Raw genomic sequence first — 21127 nt, forward strand, 5'->3', positions numbered from 1 at the left:
TTTCACTGTGGAAGTTGTGCCAGCTAACGATAGTGCTCCACGTTGCTTGTCATCTGTTTCCTGCTTTCCTCTCAGGCTTTTCTCATGCTTACCAGGTGAGAAGTACCAGCAGTTTTCCTGAACTCAGGGGAAAACCCAAAACAACTCTTGTTTTCTAAAATCTCTTTAATTGTTAATATTCTGAGCGCCCTTCCACTTGTAGGACAGATTAATAATTCCGCTGCAAGTTGAGTAATGGGCTACCTTGATTCCAGGAGGAAGAAAGAGAAATGCCTACTGAGTGCTGACAGGGGAGCTCAGGCAATCTCTGAAATCCAGTCCTGGTTCCATGACCAGAAAAGGGAGGACCTGGCGGCTGAGCAGTGCAAGTGGAATGGTGGGTCCTCTTAGGGCCTGGGCGGGAAGACAGACTTGTAAGGATTTGGAGAGCAGGCAAAATGGGTCACTGAAAAGCAAATCCCTTAAGATCCGAAAAAGGTCTAGCTGTAGACTGGAAGTCTGGGCCCGGAAGCACTCAACTGTTTGCCTCCAGCAAGCTTAAACCCTATGGGAGATGCTCATGTCACTCAAGACACAATAGCCAATCAGACCCTTCAGACAGACCTGCCAGTCAAAGAGGAGGAAGGTTTTTCCGGGTGCGAAGAGGCTTGTTCCATTTCGACACTGAGCCTGCTTGAGTGGTTTGCTGTGCCATCCTCTGATACCTGCTGCTGTGTGCTGTAAGGCGCAATCAGGAAAGCTCTGAACTGGCAACATGGTGAGCACAGGGTCACTGCCAAGTACTGGGAGGAGCAAGGGGATGAAAATCGGGAACTCTTGTGTTGGGTCTTTCGCGGGTGTACATGGGAACCAGCTGCCATATGCTGCCACCTGTAAGGTCCCTTGTGGTCCTAACCACTCCCTGTACCCAGCGGTTTGGGGCTGCATCTGTGCAGAACATTTGGATCAGTGGTTTGTGAGTGGAAACATACTTGTCTGGATGCCAAATCAGAGAACCCTAGTTTCTACATCTGCCCTTAGCATTTCACATTAGGTGTAAGCTCCACTTGGAATTAGTGTTGTGGAAGTTGTATCGCATGATTTAGGTAGCAATCCAGTATTAAACTCTGGTGTAAAAGAGTAGAATTGCCGGGTGGTAGTGGCGCACACCTTTAATCCCAGCACTTGGGAGGCAGAGGCAGGCAGATTTCTGAGTTCGAGGCCAGCCTGGTCTACACAGAGTGTAGCTCCAGGACAGCCAGGGCTATACAGAGAAACCCTGTCTCGAAAAAACAAAACAAAACAAAACAAGAAAAAAAAAAGAGTAGAATTGAAGGGTTTACTAGTGCTTAGGAGGTAGTAAGTCACACCAAGTAGAATTTAGCTGGACTAAATGTTAGAGGACTGCCTGTAAAACACCCCATAAGTAGAATGCTAACCAGGCCTGTTAGAGATTAGAGTCCTAGGATTGTCCAGACATATGGCTCCAAACCACAAGAAAGGATCCAACCTGATTTACAACCAAACACTAGGCCCATTGCCATATCAAATAACTCTAACAAGCTGTTCAATGTGGCATTGCAGGATCACAATAAACATGACCTGGTGTGGTACAAAAGTTCAGTTTTCTTCTTGAGAAAAGCATGCGGCAGCACATTGGCAAGATAACACTTGAGGATAATCATGATTTGAAATGTTAAAAGAAGCACTGTCGTGTTGAGTGCTGGCCTGATCAAGCTAGGCTTTCCCTGAGGTCCCCATGTATTGAGAATGGCATAGCTCCTTCTGAAACCCAGAAACATGCTTGGCAGAGCCAGTAAAAGTCTGGAGCCTAGGCCTTGGGGCCTTTTCCCAAGGCCCTGATTTATAGAGGTAAAACAGCTCCTCTAAAACCAGGAATTTGCTTAGAAGAGGTAGTAATGGTCTGGGGCCAGCACCTTTGGGAGGGGTCGCTTCAGATTCTGAGAGAACACATCTCTTCCCACCATATTTGGCTGTGGTTATCAGTCCCAAAGCTTGGACATAATGTTCTTGAGATATTCTGAGTTCACATTGTGCAGAAGCATTTTATTAGAATCCTCTTGAATGTGTCCTGCTGGTTTCATAAAGTCTTTTCTTTCCTACCATGTAAGTACAGAAGATGGTATTCTTTTTTTTTTTTTTTTTTTTTTTTTTTTTTTTTTTTTTTTTTTTTTTTGGTTTTTCGAGACAGGGTTTCTCTGTGTAGCCCTGGCTGTCCTGGAACTCATTCTGTAGACCAGGCCAGGCTGGAACTCAGAAACCCACCTGCCTCTGCCTCCCAAGTGCTGGGATTAAAGGCATTTGCCACCACTGCCCTGCTGATGGTATTCTTCTTAGATAGCATAAGACATAATTTTGCAAGACCTCTCCACCCCAGTTTTTACACTTTTTTGTCCACCATCAATCTGGGTTGTTTAGGGATCTCCATGTGACCTCCTTAGACAACAAGTCGAGTGAATGTATCCCATTCCCACCACCGAAGTCCTGCCTGACTACAAAGGATTACCAGTTCACACTCCTTATTCTCCATTAGAATGAGTCTTTACTAAAGCACCTGCTAGATTCTAGGAAGTTTCTAGTGCACTAAGTTTCTACACTAACCTGCAATGTCTCCTAATTCTAGCTGGTTCCCTCTGCACTTTAACATCTCCCTATAGGAGATTGGTGCTTGCCCATGGGATAGGTCTCAACTTGGATCAGTTTATTGGTTGGCCATTCCCTCAGTCTCTGCTCCATTTCTGTCCCTGCATTTCTTGTAGACAGGACAAATTTTGGTCAAAAATTTTGTTAGTGGGTTGCTGTCCTTATAGCTCCACTGTGGGTCCTGCCTGGCTACAGAAAATGGCCACTTGAGGTTCTATGTCCCTATTGCTAGGAGTCTCAGGTAAAGTCACTCCCATAGACTCCTGGTAGCCTCACCCATCCCAGATCTCGAACAAGTCCTAGTGATGGCACCTCTGCTTCTCAGTCACTGATTTTCATTTATTCTCTTGGTCCTCTGGCCCTCTTTCTTGTCTCTCCCCCCAAAATGATTCTGAACCCCTACATTCCCCTTCACATTCCCTCTCCCACCCAGTCTCTTCCATCCATCTGCCTCCTATAACTATTTTCTTCTCCCTTCTAAGTGAAAATTCAAGCTTCCTTTCTTGGGCTTTTCTTCTTGGTTAGCTTCTTTGGGACTGTGGAGTGTAGTTTGTGAGTCCTGTACTTTATGGCTAATATCCACTTTTAAGTGAGTACATACTATGCATGTTCTTTTGGGTCTCAGTTACTTCATTCAGAATATTATTTTCTAGCTCCATCTAGTTGCCTTCAAAATTCCTTGTTTTTAATACCTGAGTAGTATTCCATTGTGTCAATGAACCACATTTTCTGCATACATTCTTTGGTTGATGGGCATTTGGGTTGTTTCCCCTTTCTGCCTATTATGAATAAAGCTACTGTGAACATAGTGGAGCACATGTCCTTATTGGAGCATCATTTAGGTATATGGCCAGGAGGTGTATAGGTGGGTCTTCAGGTACAACTATTAAGTTTTCTAAGCAACCACCAGATAGATATGCCGAGTCATCATACAGGTTTGCACTCTCAGTGGCAGTGGAGAAATATTCCCCTTCCTCCATTTCCTCAGTATGTACTGTCTCTTGAGGTTTTTGTTGTTGTTGTTGTTGTTGTTTTTTCGACACAGGGTTTCTCTATATAGCCCTGGCTGTCCTGGATCACACTCTGTAGACCAGGCTGTCCTCGAACTCAGAAATCCGCCTGCCTCTGCCTCCCAAGTACTGGGATTAAAGGCAGGCGCCACCACCGCCCATCGTCTCTTGAGTTTTTTAATCTTAGCCAATTTCTTGTTTGTAGGGTGGAATAATCTCAGAGTCATTTTGGTTTCCATTTCTCTGATAACTTAGGACATTGAACATTTCTTTAAGTGCTTCTTGGACATTCAAGATTCCTGTGTTGAGAATTCTCTGTTTAGGCCTCTACCCCATTTTTTAAATTGGGTTATTTGGGTCATTGGTGTCTAACTTCTTGAGTTCTTTATATATTTTGGATATTAGCCCTCTGTCGGATGTAGTGTTATTGAAGATCTTTTCCCAGTCTGTAGACTGTCCTTATGTCCTATTGACAGTGCCCTTTGCCATATGAAAGTTTTCAATTTCATGAGTTCCCATTTATCAACTGTTGACATTAGTACTCTATCCACTGGTGTTCTGTTCAGGAAGTTGTGTCCTGTACCAATTTATAAATTATATCTTCACAGGTGAAATGAGCCAATTTAAACCATATTACATTCTATTAAAGGATGGTTTATTGAGAAGCTGCTGTAAGGCGAGTTCACTGGTTCCAAGGACCAAGCCCAGGGAATTCCCCATAGGAAGGGAGAGAGAAGAGAAAGAATAAAAGAGAGAGGGGGGAGACCAAAATGTCTAGAAAGGGAAGAACCTCTGGGAAGAAGGGGAGCCCAACACTTGGACTGGCTTGAACATTCAGGATAGGGGACATGCTATGCCAGGTATGGACTGAGGGATCCTGGGAGAACTGGAGGCTCGGTTTGCCTTTGTTATGAAAAATATACACCTCACTTCCTTGTTCCAGGGTCTGAAATGAAACACCAAAATATTGTAAGCTACTTCTCTTCTGTTAGATTTAGTGTATCTAGGTTTATGTTAAGGTCTTTGATTTGGAATTGAGTTTTGTATTCAGGGATAAATATGGATCCATTTGCATTCTTCCACATGCAGATGTACAGTTAGACCAGAAACAATTGTCGAAGATGCTTTTTTTTTCCTCTTTATATGATTTTGCCTTCTTTGTGAAAAATCAAGTGTCCGTACTTGTAGGGGTTTATTTTAGGGCCTTTGATTCGATTCCACTGATCAGCCTGTCTGTTTCTATTCCAATATCACACAGTTTTTATTACTATTGTTCTGGAGTACAGCTTGAAATCAGGTATGGTGATTCCTACAACAGTTCTTTTATTGTACAGCATTGTTTTAGGTATCCTGTTTTATCCCTGTTTTTGTTTTTCTGGTTTTTGTTTGTTTGTTTGTTGTTTTGCTGTTGATGTTTTTCCATGTGAATGGAGAATTGGTCTTTCAAGGTCTGTGAAGAATCCTGTTGGAATTCTAATGGGAATGGCATTGAATCTGTAGATTGCTTTTGGTAAGATGCCAATGACCAGCCTCAGTCATTTTGGGGTTCTTGAGAATGGGAGGATTGGATAGGCTCAAACTCAGAGTCTCAGGCAATGTGATTTACATGTTGCTGTTCTGAAACTGCTCTTGGAGACAGCTTTCAGTCTCTCCCCGCCCCCACCCACCCTGTCTCTCAGGTTTTTTTTCTATCTCTGAGTTCACCTCGGTCTTTTATTAGTTACATACTTTTTTTTGTTATAGAATAATACATAAACAAAAGCCTTTTTATAATTTTCCTTCATTATTTTTCCTGAAAAACTTTATGTAACTACATCACTAGAAAACAATGCATACACAAAGCTTCCTCTGGTATTCTGTCCTAGGATTAAGGGCAACGGTGAGAATAGGGTCTGGGATGTCAGATAGTGTAGTAGGTCTTTTGACAGCCTACTTAGTCTCCTGGCAGGGCATGGCTTGTTGGTTGAGAAGAGGCGCTCTGCATTTAGTTGAGGACTTAGTTACAGATAAGTCTGGAAGAGAAGAGCAGATGGGAATGGGCAGGAGGCATGGACATGGGGAAAGGAATCTGCTCACTAGAGTAAACCTCAAGTATTGGGTCTCAAGTAACAGAGAATGGGGAAGGTCTGGAGGCATCATACCTAGTCCCCATACCCAACATCTTAATACTGAGGCATCAGGTTCCCAGTATTCATTTATTTACTTCTATGTTTATTTAGGTTTTTGTTTTTATTAATCCTTGAAATACTTTTGGCTTATTGGATAAAAAGTAGTCTCTGGACTGGGCAGGTCACTCAGCAAATATTCTTTTTGGGTTTGACTGAGCTCAGATACAAATACCCACCCCAAGTTGGGAGGCTCATAAGTACCTGCTACTCCAGATCCAGGGGATTTGACACCCACTTCTCTGGTGACTTACCTGTACTCACATGGAAAAAGGTCTTTTTCACACAAACATATGCTTAAAAAGTGGAATAGATTTGCTTTTAAAAGTGTTTATGAGTTATTAATCAATTTGTGCAAGATAAGCTGCTTAGGTGTATGATACAAATACACAGTTTCTTTAAAATGTTGCTTTGCTGTATTTGGTTTGCACAGACTTATATCCAATCATCAGTCACTCAAAACAAAATTATTTCTAAGTGATTCTAGTAGACATCCTTTTTTTTTCCATTTTTTATTAGATATTTTCTTTATAGTTCAATGTTCTCCCCTTTCCTTGTTTCCCCTCCAAAAAAACCACCCCTATTACCCCCACCCCACCACCTCACCCCTCCACTCACCAATACACCCTCTCCAGCTTCCTGGCCCTGGCATTCCCCTACACTGGTGTATAGAGCCTTCACAGGACCAAGGGCCTCTTCTCCCATTGATGACTGACTTGGCCATCCTCTGCTACATATGCAGCTGGAGCCATGAGTCCCACCATGTGTATTCTTTGGTTGGTGGTTTAGTCCCTGGGAGCTCTGGGGGGACTGGTTATTTCATATTGTTCCTCCTCCTAGGGGATTGCAAACCCCTTCAGCTCCTTGGGTCCTTTCTCTATCTCCTTCATTGAGGACCCTGTGCTCAATCCAATGGATAGCTGTGAGCCTCCTCTTCTGTATTAGTTGGGCAATGACAGAGCCTCTCAGGAAACAGCTATATCAGGCTCCTGTCAGCCAGCACTTGCTGGGCATCCACAATAGTGTCTGGATTTGGTGATTGAATATGGGAAGGATTCCCAGGCGGGGCGGTCTCTGAATTGTCCTTCCTTCAGTCTCTGCTCCACACTTTGTCTCTGCCACTCCTTCCATGGGTATTTTGTTCCCCCTTCTAAGAAGGATTGAAGTGTCTACATTTTGGTCTTCCTTCTACTTGAGTTTCTTGTGGTTTGTGGATTGTATCTTGAGTATTCTGAGCTTCTGGGCTAATATCCACTTTTCAGTGAGTGCATGCCATGTGTCTTCTTTTGTGATTCGGTTACCTCACTCAGGATGATACCCTCCAGATCCATCCATTTCCCTATGAATTTCATAAATTTATTGTTTTTAATAGCTGAGTAGTACTCCATTGTGTAGCTGTACCACATTTCTGTATCCACTCCTCTGTTGAGGGACATCTGGGTTGTTTCTAGGTTCTGGTTATTATAAATAAGGCTGCTATGAACATAATGGAGCATGTGTTCTTATTACATGTTAGAGCATCTTTTGGGTATATGTCCAGAAGTGGTATTGCTGGGTGCTCCAGTAGTACTATGTCTCATTTTCAGAGGAACCGCCAAACTGATTTTCAGAGTGGTTGTACCAGCTTCTAATCCCACTAGCATGATGGAGTGTTCCTCTTTCTCCACAACCTCACCTGCATCTGCTGTCACCTGAGTTTTTGATCTTAACCATTCTAACTAGTGTGAGGTGGAATTTCAGAGTTGTTTTGATTTGCATTTCCCTGATGACTAAGGATGTTGAACATTTCATTAGGTGCTTCTCCTCCACTTGGTATTCCTAAGTTGAGAATTGTTTGTTTAGCTCTGTACCCCATTTTTTAGCAGTGTTATTTGGTTCTCTGGATACTAACTTCTTGAATTCTTTGTATATACTGGATATTATCCCTCTATTGGATATAGAATTGGTAAATATCTTTTCCCAATCTGTTGGTTGCTGTTTTGTCCTATTTACAGTGTCCTTTGCCTTACAGAAGCTTTGCAGTTTTATGAGGTTCCATTTGTCATTTTTTTTTTTTTTGGTTTTTCTTTGTTTTTTTGAGACAGGGTTTCTCTGTATAGCTCTGGCTGTCCTGGAAGTCACTCTCTAGACCAGGCTAGCCTCGAACTCAGAAATCCACCTGCTTCTGCCTCCCAAGTGCTGGGACTAAAGGCGTGCACCACCACAGCCCGGCCGCTTAATCTTAAAGGATAAGATATTGGTGTTCTGTTCAGGAAATTTTCCTCTGTGCCCATGTGCTTGAGGCTCTTCCCCACTTTCTTTTCTATTAGTTTCACTGTATCTGGTTTTATGTGGAGATCCTTGATCCACTTGAACTTGAGCTTTTTACAAAGAGATAGGAATGGATCAATTTGCATTCTTCTACATGCTAACCACCAGTTGAGCCAGCACCATTTGTTGAAAATGCTGTCTTTTTTCCACTGGATGGTTTTAGTTACTTTGTCAAAGTTCAAGTGACCATAGGTGTGTGAGTTCATTTCTGGGTCTTCTATTCTATTCCATTGATCTACCTGTCTGCCACTATACCAATACTGTGCAGTTTGTATCACAATTGTTCTGTAGTTCAGCTTGAGGTCAGGTATGGTGATTCCACCAGAAGTTCTTTTATTGTTGAGAGTAGTTTTGGCTATCCTAGGTTTTTTGTTATTCCAGAAGAATTTGCAAATTGCTCTTTCTAACTTTGTGAAGAATTGAGTTGGAGTTTTGATGGGGATTGCATTGAATCTGTAGATTGCTTTTAGCATGATGGCCATTTTTACTATATTAATCTTTCCAATCCATGAGCATGGGAGATCTTTCCATCTTCTGAGATCTTCCTCGATTTCATTCTTCAGAGACTTGAAGTTCTTGTCAAACAGATCTTTTACTTGCTTAGTTAGGGTTACACCAAGGTATTTTATATTATCTGTGACTATTGTGAAGGGTGTTGTTTCCCTAATTTCTTTCTCAGACTGTTTATCCTTTATGTAGAGGAAGGCCCACTGATTTGCTTGAGTTAATTTTATATCCAGGTACTTTGCTGAAGTTGTTTATCAGGTTTAGAAGTTCTCTGGTGGAATTTTTGGTGTCACTTAAGTATACTATCATATCATCAGCAAATAGTGATAATTTGACTTCTTCCCTTCCAATTTGATACTTAAGTGATTGATATAGTTAGCAAATTGTTTCTAGGTTTTTAAAATGTTTTCTATATTATAATCTCTGTGCTAATTAGCTTCAATTTTCAATATTTCTGAGATTACAGCCATCTAAGGGAGCCTCAGTTGAGGGAGTGTCCCCCTCAGAATGGCTGGTTGTTATATCTAACAGATTGTCTTGATTGATATAAGAAATTTCTTCCATTGAGGATGGCAATATCCCTATGCAATTAGGCCTGAACTGAATAAGAGAGCTAGCTGAGCATGAGACAGTGACCAAACAAGAGTGCAAGCCAGAAAACATTGTTTATCCATTGTTTTTGTCTTCGTTTTCTACCTTGAGTTTCTATCCTATAGCTCCCAAAATGATGGACTGTTATCTGACTGAACCATCCTAAAAACCCATTCATGACCTGATATGCTTTTGGTTAGAAAATTTAATCACAACAGCAGAGAAGCAAGTTAGAACAAAAAGAGGTACACAAAATGTGATTTTTGCTGCTAGACAGAATGTGAAAGAGATCTCTTTTGGACGAATTTTGAAAATATCAAGAATTTAGATGGCAAAGAGCATAGAGAGCTTTCTATTGAGCTGGGTTTCTTTTTAGGACCTATAAGATAGAAGTCTTAAAAATGACGCAGACATAGGAAGTTGAGATTGTAGGATGTCAGTGAAAATAGACTTCATGAAAAATGTCTAGATAATTTTGGACTAAATGTTTCTTATTATGCTCATAAACTGAGAAATTTAGTAAGACAGAATTAAAAAATAATGGACTGAGTTTTTAGATGCAATATTAAATCCATTTAATGGTTATTATTAGTGACTCATTCAGGATTACAGTGAAAAAAAGCAACAAGGGCAGAAACATGCAACATCTGTGATTTGTTGAGAAAAACAGCACTAGGTACTTTCAGATGACAGTTTGAAATGGCCTAAAAAGTGTCCTATGAGTAATACTCCCTCCTGATAACCTTTAAATTAGTAGAATGAGTAAGCAAGGTGAATCCTAGCCCCAGAAAGCAACTTCATATAAAATCTACTGGATCTATGGTCCTAGTGTGGTATATTCCAACCCAATTTGAAAGCTGAACTTTACAGGATCATCCATGTTGTACTGGTTCTGGAAACAAGAAAGATACAAAATTCAAAGTCATGTATTTTATCTCTGTGGTTTTTGTTTAGCATTATTCCAGCCATTTATGTTTGTCAGAGTCAGAACCCCAGTTTAAAACAAAACAAAACAAAAAAACAAAACAAAAAAAACCCTGTGAGATCCTTGCATGAAGGTATGAGTATGAAGCCTGAGTTGCATTTTGAGAACACAATATGTTGAGCTACCTAAGTTTGAGAAGTCCTCCATGGAGAGATGGATAAAGGAAGTGGATTTACCCAAACTGATAGAAGTATGAGAGGTTGCAGTGATATAATCATCTAAACCCTTTGAAACTGAAGGCTCCATGTGTCAGAGAGAGACAGAGCAAGAGAGAGGATTTGGTGTTTGGGTTTTACCTTGGTCCAATCTTCCCTTACTATGTATACATGTCTCTCTATTGAAATAGGAAAGGATATTCTCTGCCATTGTATGCTGGAAAGATATAACTTGTTTTCTGATATTACAAGTATGGCAGTGAAGAGATTACTGTGAGTGTCAGAACAGACTTTGAACAATTGGACAGTGTACAGGCTGTTGCAGACTATTAGGATCATTTAAGTTAAAATAAATGCAATTTCATCTGGGATGCCCATGAACCTAGAGTGGCCAGGGGCAGAATGTAGTTAACTGAATCAAAAGGCTTCTGCATAGGATGATGTCTGTGAACTCTTTTCTCCCTCTTGTGTCTTTCTTTAGGGACCTCATGGAAACTTTTCTAGGAGCCTTTTTACATTCCTTATCAGGGATGGGATTTGGGTATCTATAGACTCAACCCATTTCCTGTTTGTGTGTGTGTGTGTCTACAGTGTTGTGATTGAAACTGATCAGTCAGCTTTTTTCTCATGTTGTCATATCTTCATGACATGATAGACTATCCCTAAATCACATAAGATAGAGTAGAAGCAATTGCTATTAAGTGCTATGCTATTTTTTTTTAAGTTTCTTTGTTTGCTTTTTGTTTTTTCTTTCTTTTTTGTTTTTGTTTTTTTTTGGGTTTTTGTTTGTTTGTTTGTTTGTTTTTGAGACAGGGTTTCTCTGTGCAGTCCTGGCTGTCCTGGAACTCACTTTGTAGATCAGGCTAGCCTCGAACTCAGAAATCCATCTGCCTCTGCTTCCTAAATGCTGGGATTAAAGGCATGCACCTCCACTGCCTGGCTGTTTTTTGTTTTTTCGAGACAGGGTTTGTCTGTGTAGCCCTGGCTGGCCTGGAAATCACTCTGTAGTTCAGGCTGTCCTCGAACTCCGATATCTACTTGCTTCTGCCTCCCATGTGCTGTGATTAAAGGTGTGCATCACCACTGTCCGGCTTTAAGCTATTTTGTTATCATGATGTTACATTTTTAGTTTTGTTGTTTTTGAAGATGAAGTTTCTCTGTGAAGCCATGCTTATCCCCTCTAAGTAGGTTTGTAGATGAGAAGGCTGGCTTAGAGATTCTCCTGACTCTGTCTCCAGAATGCTAAGTCCTGCATGGTCTTCAAGGGAGAGTGCGACATGGTTTCCACCCCTGTAGTAGAGACAGCAGAACTTGGGACTCCAAAGAGTTTGACAGTTTCTATTCATAAGTTGTGGTTGTATTTTATACATATAAAAATAGTTTATATTACATATATGTATATATACATATAATATAATATATAATGTGTGTGTGTGTGTGTGTGTGTGTGTGTGTGTATAAAATCTATCTCCAGGAGTTGAGAGTGTGTCTATGTTCCTCACCAAAAATGTTAATTATCGTTACTTTCAGGACAGCCCTTAAGGCTAGGGGAAAGAACCCTGAAAACATGAGTTCAAAAATTTATAATTTCTGAACTATGTAAAATAAAAGGATGAAATATGAATTATATAAGAACTTCATAAGAACAGGCAGCTTTGCTATGAACCAGCTTGTTAGAAAGTAAGAAAAGAGAAAGATTAGGGAGTGGTAATTTCTGGACATGATCCTATCCAACTAAACTTATTTTCTGTTCTTACAAAGATTGGCAGATCTCTGAATTCATTTGCAATGCTAAGAAAAAAAAAAGAAAAATTGTACTTGCTATCTTTTTCTAAGATGAGGGGGCTCTTGTCAAAGGATGTTCATTCATTGAATAATCAAAGGGGAACCTGGAGTGGGCAATTGAGTTGAAATGTAAACAAAAGACAAGGCTTTGGTTTGTAAGAGCTGAGCTGTCTGGTGATCTTTAGAAAGCTGTCTCCAGCTGTACATGGGCTGTCAGTTTGCATACATATTTTGACTTCAATTTCTTTTTTTTTTCTGTGGTTCCCAAACACCCTTTCCCCAGAATCACTATCCAAACCAAGACTAGGCCTTAGCCTGTTGGCCAACATGCCTGGCATTTTTTTTTCTTTATATTATTGGTTCATGGGCCTGTAGTATATGATTTTGCACATGAAGCATGTTTTGGTGTGCTGACCTTCATCTACATCTTGGATTTTGAAATTTGACAGAAAGCATATTCTGTTCTCAGGCTAGCATATAATCATGTCATTGATACTACCTGAGCCTTCTGATTCCTTGGACTGTAGTGTGTGTTGTGTTTGTTAAGAAATATTTTAATGAATAAGAGTATTTTGTCTTTATAATGTGCACCTCATGTGTGCCTGGTTGGCCCTCAAAATAGTCACAGAAGATGGCCACAGAACCCCTCAAGTTGGGATAATTGATAGTTGTGAGCCCACATGTAAGTGCTGGTAGTTGAGCTTAATTCTTAATTCTTAGACTTCCTTTCTGCTGAGCAGTCTCTCCTGCTCTATGTTGCTGATTTAGTATTAACATTTACATTGGTAATATTTTCATTTGTGTACTTGTAATTGCTTAAACATGCATTTCCTTTTAGTAAGATGTTATTAATGTCATAATGTAGCCCGCGCGGTCGTCTCGCCAGCAAGAACACACGCGGACACACTAGGTTCCTTCTGCAGCAACGTTTTATTGTCTCCATCCATAGGGAAAAAAGGGTCGAGCCCAAAATCCGCACTGCTTATATACACCACAGTGCGGCGTGTCTGCCCACAGCGTGGCGTGTCTGCCCATGATTGGTTGTTTGCTCATTACTCTACGTAACGCCCCGAAATGGGCCGTGACATGGCATCCTTTTCACTCCACGCACATGCGCAAACAGTTCTCCACGCACATGCACAAACAGTTGTCCACTAGGAGTTAACAGCGGAAGTAGGTGCCATCCCGCCATGGCGAATGCCTCTCCAGCTTCACGGCTCCCCACATCATAATATAAAATGGGTCACTTCAAGTTTTGGAAGATGGATAGCAAACTGGAGTGAATGTATAATTCTTTGTAGGAACTTAAGGAAAATTCTCTACCTTTTTCTATCTTTTTAATTCATTTGATTGATTTTGGCAGGAGAATTAGGGTCTTACTATATTCCTCTGGCTGTCCTGGAACTCATTGCTTCAACTAGGCTGCTATCCATCTCAATGAGATTACACCTACCTCTACCTCCAGAATTCTGGGATCAAAGGCATAAGCCAATACACCCATCCTACCCATTATTTTTTCCTAGTTAGTAATTGTTCATATCATTTCTCTATATACTCAGTACTGACATCTTTTCTGTCTCTGTTTCTGTCTCTGTCTGTCTGTCTGCCTGTCTCTCTCTCTCTCTCTCTCTCTCTCTCTCTCTCTCTCTCTCTCTCTCTCTCTCTCTGTCTGTCTCTGTGTCTGTGTCTGTGTCTGTGTCTGTCTGTCTGTCTGTCTGTCTCTCTCTCTCTCTCTCTCTCTCTCTCTCTCTCTCTCTCTCTCTCTCTCTCTTTCTCTCTCTGTCCTGTTAATTGGCATTTCTCTTGCAAGGCTATATGGTTTTCAAATGGCCCAGATATGACAGGAGTGAATCTAATTATTCAGTTTCCTTCTGAAATAATTTCATGATTACATTAGTATTTCTGTGTCAAAAAATCAGTGGGGAAGGACCAGAATTATATAAATATATAGACAGTGAGGCATACGCTTGAAGTGATATTGGCATCATGATTTATATTGAATACCTGTATGGGATATTTTAGAATACAGTGACCTATGATGATGTTTGTGTGAACTTTACTCCGGAAGAATGGGCTTTACTGGATCCTTCACAGAAGAATCTCTATAAAGATGTGATGCTGGAGACCTACAGGAATCTCACTGCTATAGGTAAGACAGGGAATTTCCTTTCACCATTTAAAATAAAAGGACAATTGTTTCTTTGTTATTGATGCTGTTCTGTGATTTTAATTTAGAGTGAGGTAAATGAATCAGGTGTGGTTCTAAGGTTCACTGGAGATACAAACTTAAATTTTGCCTAATTTCCAATAATCTGTTATAAATTTTCTGTTACTATATTTTAGGCTACAATTGGGAAGATGACAATATCGAAGACTATTTTCAAAGTTCTAGAAGACATGGAAGGTAATTTTCATGTGCAAGAGGCAATATGCCTCTGAAGCAATTTTAATGTTCTTTTGAAGTTTTAAAGAACTGCGGCACTGCTTTAAGTGTATTAATGATTATTAAATTCTCACAAAAACATGTACCTCAATCTCAGCTATCCGATTTGTTTTTTCAATGTGTTGTTGTAAGAAAGAAGAGATGGATATAATCAATGCCTTAATCAATACCAGGATTTGTATCATAGTCCTATAAGATTATGCTGTAGAAATGGTAATCTGTTTAATTCCATGCCACTTCAATATTGCAAAATGTATACACATTGAATAGTTGATAAGTATATGTGGAAAGCCTTCTAATAGATAAATAACCCATAGTAAAGCTCTTGATAGTTATATACTTGTAACATTGCTAACTTTAAGTGAGAAGGGAATAGTTTATGAGAGTCAAGAATGTTGTTTTGGAGAAATCTTAATCCTTATACATCATGTCTATGAGGAGGACAATGTCAACCTTTGTAAAATGCAATGTGGTATCCTTTCATTTGTTATTCTTCTTTTAATATAATAAGTATATCATATGTAACAATTAATATAAGCCTTGTGAACATAGGGATATTGAAATAAGCAATGTACTCCTCTCAGTACAATTAGAGGATATGAAGTAATCCCCACATTGAGTAGAGCTTCTTAATGTGATACAAGTTTACAATTATTTGATTTTCCAATTTCGTAGGGTTCTTCCATAAACTCACACTGCAGAAAATCACTACAGTACCGGGAATGTAGAAATTCTTCTGTTTGTTGGTTCACATTGTAAATGCTGTATGCAAATGTATTGTATTCCACACTAAAGGGAAATTTATGAATGTACTCAGTGTGGTAAAGCTCTGAGGTTTCATAATCCTCTTCAGTAGGTGAAAAAATTTCATCTAGATAAAGGATGCTATAAATGTGAGCCATATAATAAATCAAAACAACCCATAACATAGAAGAATACCACGAATGTAAACAAAGTGATTACTCTTTACTATTAGACCAAATTGTAAACTTAATTCATACAGATAGAAAGACCCATCAGTGTAATTAATGTGGTAAACCTTTTTCATGTGACATTTGTCTTTGCAGGCATGAAAGAAGTCATAGTGGAGAGAAAGCCTATGCATGTAACCAATGTGGTAAAGCCTTTTCATGTCTTCATAGTCTACAGATACATAAAAGAAGCCATACTGGAAAGAAACTCTATGAATGTAACCATTGCAATAAAGGCTTTGCATATCCCAGTGCTCTCCGAATACATAAAAGGACACACAGTGGAGAGAAACCCTATAAATGTAAACAGTGTGATAAAGCCTTTGCATGTTATAGTTCTCTTCAAAGGCATGAAAGAATACATACTGGGGAGAAACCTTACAAATGTAGCCAATGTGGTAAAGCCTTTACACGTCATAATAGTCTCCAAATACATAAAAGAACTCATAGTGGAGAAAAACCGTATGGGTGTAATCAATGTGGTAAAGACTTTGTAAGTCAGAGTCGTCTCCTAGAACATAAAAGAACACATACTGGAGAGAGACCCTATGAATGTAACCAATGTGGTAAAGCCTTTACATGTTCTAAGAGTCTCCAAGTACATCAAAGAGCACACACTGGAGAGAAACCCTATGAATGTAATCAATGTGGTAAAGCCTTCGCATATCACAGTGCTCTCCGTACACATAAAAGAACACACACTGGAGAGAAGCCCTATGAATGTAACCAATGTGGTAAAGCTTTTACATATTACAGTGGTCTCCAAATACATGAAAGAACACACACTGGAGAGAAACCCTATGAATGTAAGCAATGTAGTAAAGCCTTTGCAAGTAGCAGTCATTTTCAAAGACATAGAAGAATTCATACTGGAGAGAAACTATAATTGTAACCAGTGTGGTAAAGCCTTTGCATATAAAAGTAATCTCAAAGTGCATAAAAGAACACACAGTGGAGAGAAACCCTGTGGATATAATCAGTGTTGAAAAGACTTTGTTATTCAGAGTCATCTCTTAGAACATAAAAGAACGCATACTGGAGAGAAACCCTATGAATGTAGCCAATGTGATAAAGCCTTTCCATATTAGAGTGGTCTCCAAATACATAAAAGAACATACACTGGAGAGAAACCCTCTGAATGTAATTAATGCCTTTGCACATTATTATAATAGTCTCCAAATACATAACAGAACACATAGTGGAGAGAAAAACCTATGGATGTAATCAGTGTCGTAAAGACTTTGTAAGTCAGAATTTTCTCCTAGAACATAAAAGAACACATACTGGAGAGAAACCCTATGAATACAACCAATGTGATAAAGCCTTTGCATATCACAGTGGTCTCCAAATACATCAAAGAGCACACACAGGAGACAAACTGTATGAATGTAATCATTGCAATAAGCCTTTGTACACCAGAATTACCTCCTCCTATATAAAAGAACACATACTAGAGAGAAACTCTACGAATGTTATCAATGTGGTAAAGCTTTTCTAAGTCAGAATCATCTAGAACATAAAAGCATACGTACATACCAGAGAGAAACCCTATAAGTATAACTAGTGTGGTAAAATCTTTCAATGTCATTATTATCTTTGGAAGCATGGATGGATTCATACTAGAAGAAACTGTATGAATGTATTTAACATGGTGAACTTTTGCACAATTATATATTTCTCATCATGAAAGGATTCAATTCTACAAATTCTGGACAGAAATTCTACAAATATGAGCAATGTGCTAAGGCCTTTATGTTATGGTCCACTGAGATTCAACACTACTCAAGCACCAGGTCAATGCAAATGACAAGAACTTATTTCAATCAAGCTACTACTGACTGATCAGGGCACAGATCAAACTCAGGAACTGAACTGTGCCACAAATACTCCTATCCCTGAGCCAGAATATTAAAAGAAAAAAAAACTTTTTAGCTTGAAAATTACAAACATCTGTGCCAAGTTATATATTCATTTGTCATTGATCAGGATTTAGGGAAAACGCTGTCCTATGTAGCTAATCTATGTCAACTGATGCAGAATATAGGTTTTCCAGTATAACCAATAATATCCATTCGTTTTTTTTTGTATTTAGGAACAGTCATTATGTTTTGAGGAACAAAAGACAAATAACATAAGCTGTGATTAGGAGAGTCATGTTTAGGGGAACAAAAGATAAAAAAAAATGGAAGCTGGTCTGGTATTTGGAAGTCCCCATCTCACTTAGAGCCTGGAGAGATAAACTCAGCTTTACCTTATGATAAAATGCAAACTGATGAAAAAAAAAAAAAGAGGTAATACCTAAGACAAGTTTCTTTTGCTTTCTCCTAACGTTTGCATATTATAGTCATCTTCAATGACATAAAAGGATACACATTGGAGAAAATCCTTAAAATGTAATCAATATCATAAGCCTTATTCACCACAGTTACCTACTAATACATAAAAGAACACACACTTGTGAGAAACTCTATGAATGTAACCAATGTAGTAAAGCCTTTTTACAACACAGTTATCTCCTGATCCATAAAAGAATGCACACAGAGCTGCCACCCAGCAGGAGCAGCATGTGTATGCTGCAGGCTTTTTGCCATGATTGTGTACTGGGTCCACCTGGCTCAAGGAGGAAGGAGCTGATCGAGGGTGTGGTCATAGCCAAGGCAACCTGCCCCATCCACAAAGTCCGTTTGAATCTCCACTACCTGAGTCAGATACTGAACAACAAAAAGCAGAGGGTCTGCATGGTGCATTTGAAGAACTCAAGGATGTTGGACAACAGAAGCATTCTAGAAGAGATAGCTTATCAAAGACTGTCAGAAGAGATGCTGAATGCCCTGATAGTTCCTTGAAGACCTTGCAGACAAGCCCTATACCCTGGAGGGGAGTGGGCCTGGTCTCCTTTGAGGGTGGCATGCTCACCATTAAGTTGAGTGGGGATCTAGGGAACTACATGATCAACAAGCAGAGCCCAAAGAAGCAAATTTGGCTCTCTTCTCCCTCCAGTGGTCCCAAGCACTATGACTGGACTGGGAAGAACTGGGTGTACACCCATGACAGTGTGTCTCTGCATGAACTGCTGACCAGGAACTTGACTGAAGCATTGAGCACCAAATTGGACTTGACTTCATTGGCCTATTCTGGAAAAGGCACTTGAATGCCTGCCAAATTCAAAGACATGAAAAAGTATCAGTTGAAGACCCAGCCTCCTTCTGTAGCTGATTGTCTGGTTTGCCATGCCTGCTTCTGAGAACAATCATGCTATGTGTGACAACCTGTGAAAAAAGTGTGCTACCTCTCCCTCTCCCCAAAAATGCACACTGGAGAGAAACCCTAAGAATGTAACCAGTGTGTTAAAGACTTTGCATGTCTTAGTGCTCTTCAAATACATAAAAAAAATGCATAACGTTTACAAACCCTACAAATGTAGTCAATGTGATATAGCCTGTTCACAATACACATATCTATTAATACATAAAAGAGCACATACTGAAGATGTGTGCCTACAGACAAGCAATGTGGGAAAGCCTTTGTATGTAGCAGTAGTCGTTGAAATTATGAGAAACAGCCATACTGCAGAGAAACACCATGAATGTCTTCAGTGTGGTAAAGGTTTGCACTTCATGGTAACTTTATACAAGAGTAAAACCTTTACTGTGTAATCGGTCTGTTAAATACTGTATATCACAATAGTCTTTGAAGACCTGAGAGAAGTTATACTAAATGGAGTCTATAAATATAAAGGATTTGATAAGATTATTAGTTAGCACACTTATTTTCACTTACACTAGATTATTCTGGGATAAGCATCTGACAATCTATTCAAGCATTATGATGTTTCTTCTTAATTTGTTTCTATTTGCAAGCTCATATGGACAAAACCCTGTAATTTTAATGAATAAAGTAACCCTTTTGTATTTCACAGTTCTCTTCAATTACATGAAAAAAATTAATCTAGGTGTGAAGCTTTATAGATGTGTATTAGTGCCTTATCTTTTGCTGTAAAATAAAACATGAAAAACAACTTATAACTCAGTTTAATTTGGCTTATGTTTCCAGAGATATATGGGGTCAGGGTGAAAATGGCAATGCAACAAGTGTCACATCTCAGCTAAAACAGGAAATTCTGAGCTCATATCAGCAAGCTGAAGCATGAAGCAAACAGTGGGAAATAGAAATGATGCCTGGATGTAAACTCTCAAGCCTATTCCCAGTAACATAATTCCTTCAGCAGGGCAGTATTTCTTAAATCTCTCCAAAGGAAATCACCAACTGTTGCTTATCACAAGCCATTTGGAAGCTGTCTTTTATAACACCTACTGTTCTGCCTACTCTATACTCCAAAGTACACTAACCCTGGATTTAAGTTCAGCTCACATTACCTATTCATAAAGGCTACATTCTGGTAGTGTTTTCCCTTGGAAATGGGCTCTACAATATTCATTAGAGAATTTCTCTCTCTCTCTCTCTCTCTCTCTCTCTCTCTCTCTCTCTCTCTCTCTCTCTCTCTCTCTCGTGTGTGTGTGTGTGTGTGTGTGTGTGTGTGTAGCAGAACTAGGAATAGAAGCCAGATATTCATGTATGTGTTAGACATCCATTGCTCCTATGAGCTATATCTTTAATCTTTATACATGATACTGTGAGACAGGGTCTGAACAAGTTGCCTAAGCTGTTTTTGATCTTTACTTGGGACAAGCCATCCATTTATGATCCTAACACTACCAAAATAATATAAATATCTATGCAGGTTAAATCTTACTTTTGAATTTTACTTCAAAACATGATACAGCTTTTATAGGATTGTGAAAAGCAAGTATTTACTTATATTAAATTAGATTAGCAGTACTCTATGTTTCTATCAATTTACATTATTCTTTCTTCAAATATAATCTGGGATAAGTTTCTCTAATTTTTTGCTTTAATTCTTTCTGGAATTCCTTCAAGATACTAAAGTTTTTAAGAAGATATCTTGAAAGGACATTTTATTTACATTAGTCACAAGTGTATTCATTATAATCTTGTTTTCAATTATTTTGATTATCTCACAGCAGAAATAGCCTTGCAATTATTGTATTATATATCTTCTAACTTGGTGAGCAAGTTCTACAACTTTCTGCCCATTTGTCTATGCTTTTAATTAATTAGTTAATTCACTTTACCTCCTGAGACCAGGCCCACTCCCCTCCCAGCCACCCCTCTTACAGCTCCTCCCCCGCTTCTCCCTTTCCTTCTTCCTGTGAGTAAGGGGAGCCTCCCCATATCACCCTTGTCCCTCCCACTACACATCCGTTAACTGCAAGAATAGGCACATTTTCACTGGCCAAAAATGGCAGCCCAGTTAGGAGAACTGGATCCACAGGCAGACAAGAAATTCAGGAACAGACCCTGCCCAGTTGTTGGGGGGACCCACAGGAAGACCAAGGTGCACCTGGTAGATTTGAGGTCACCTTTTTGATTGGTAGTCCAGTTTCTGAAAGCCCCCAAGGTCTAAGTTAGTTGTCTCTTTTGGCCTTCTTATGGAGTCCTTATTCTCTCTGAATCCCTCAATCCTTTCCATAATTCTTCCAC

General features: G+C 39.5%; 2 pseudogenes; both read left to right on the forward strand.

Moving 5' to 3' along the window:
• Positions 1–663: 663 nt before the first annotated feature.
• On the forward strand, positions 664–17705 carry LOC116074799 (annotated as a pseudogene).
• Positions 17706–18129: 424 nt separating this feature from the next.
• On the forward strand, positions 18130–18728 carry LOC116074461 (annotated as a pseudogene).
• The last annotated feature ends 2399 nt before the right edge of the window (positions 18729–21127 follow it).

The sequence above is a fragment of the Mastomys coucha genome, unplaced genomic scaffold (genome assembly GCF_008632895.1).
Source record: "Mastomys coucha isolate ucsf_1 unplaced genomic scaffold, UCSF_Mcou_1 pScaffold3, whole genome shotgun sequence".
Classification (NCBI taxonomy): Eukaryota; Metazoa; Chordata; class Mammalia; order Rodentia; family Muridae; genus Mastomys; species Mastomys coucha.